This window comes from Gavialis gangeticus, unplaced genomic scaffold (genome assembly GCF_001723915.1).
Source record: "Gavialis gangeticus isolate Ggan-Ray unplaced genomic scaffold, GavGan_comp1, whole genome shotgun sequence".
NCBI lineage: Eukaryota > Metazoa > Chordata > Crocodylia > Gavialidae > Gavialis > Gavialis gangeticus.
Window position 1 is genome coordinate 30,998,361 of NW_017729027.1, and position 1,674 is coordinate 31,000,034.

Below are 1,674 nucleotides of genomic sequence, written 5' to 3' on the forward strand. Positions count from 1 at the left end.
CATTACCAGGCCTTGCTTGGATTGAGTGAGGAAGACTTAATGACCCAGATTTATTGTATTTACTCAAATCCAAAACATGGTTTTGCCCCCATTTAACATGGGGGGAAAAGCCCCTTATCTTAGATGTGAGTACAAGCAGAGGTGGGGCCAGGCAGCTGCTGTAGTTCTGATTCTAGTCCCACCCTAAATTGATGTTGGACCTGTCAACTTGCCTGTCACCAGCCACTGTATTTGCCTCACCATTACCACCCCTCTGTCACAGGCCAGCTAGGTGCTGTGAATGTATCAGCTGTTAGGATGCTTGGATCTGGATCGAGGAGGCGAGTTGGGAGTGAAGTAAAGGCACATTTACTTATAGCTTAGCATACAACAGTTAACAGAAAAGTTAATGCGACAAACAAATAGTACAATAATAAAGAGCTAATAGTAAATAATAACAACAGGTAGACAAAATAACAGAGTTCCCACATGGGGTTGGCAACTTATCGGCAGTCCCTCTATACCAGGTGCACGCTAAGTTGTTCCAGCAAATTCTGGCGTCCCTGATCAACACTGTCCAAGGGATCACCAGGAAGGTCCCTTGGTCAGGATCTGGTCCTCGCTCATACTGGGAGTCCGGGGGCCAGGCTTGGTACAGCGATGGTCCTTCTATCCTGTCCTTCAAACTGGTTACTTGATATGCATGTTCCTTTATGCCTTATTTTATGCAAATCTGTTGGCTTTAGAACCACTCACAATCTTGCCCTATAGCTGTTACCCTATAGGATTAAAAGGTGTTAGAAATTATTATGAAAGGTTACCACCCGAACTCAGGTTCACCCAATAAGCAAATTACACCACATTACTTTGAGGTTTGAAATTAGCATTACTTTGCCCAAGCTCAACCCCTTGGTTTCTTATTTCTTGGATTCCTTGGAATGTGCTAATTATATTAGGTGGTCAGATCTTGTTATGACCTTTAAAAAACCTGTTAGATCAGCTAATCTTGTAGTTTGCTTGTTTGGGGCCCAGTCAATCACATGATCAGTGCAAACAGTTAGATTCAACACTTTGTTTAAATTGTGACAAATTCCACTTGTGGATTGCAAACTTGCAAACTTTGTATTAGCTAATCTTAACTACTAGACAATTGCCTGGTTGTCTCCAAGAGCATATATTTATTGCTCATGATAGTAACCCCTCTGGTTCTGGCAACCACACCCCTCCCCACACTGCTGCTATTACTGCTTAACCTCCAACTCCAGCCCTCCTCCCACCTGAGGCATGAAACACAGGGTTGCTCTGACCCCACCCCAGCCATGCAGCAGCCATGTTACTGCTGAAATTGCTCTTGTATGGCCAGGCTGGATTTGGAGTGGAGCCAGAAGCAGGCCAGAGGTGGAGCTAGAGGATAAGTGACAACAACAGGGGAGGGGCAGACAGAGGCAGAGGCTACCAGTAGGATAGACAGTAGGGACCAGGTATGGGAGGATGCACCATGGGCAAGGATGGGCATAGGGAATCCAGACACTGGAGAAGAAGCAGGCACAAAGGGGGCAAATAGTGGGGTGATGATGTGGCAGGGGTCAAGCCACCTAACTTCCCCACCTACTATCCTGCTACTGCCTCCCCTGTTACTTGCCCCTCTACTACTTTGATCTCCACCCCAGAGTGCTGAGGGAATTAGCTAAGGTC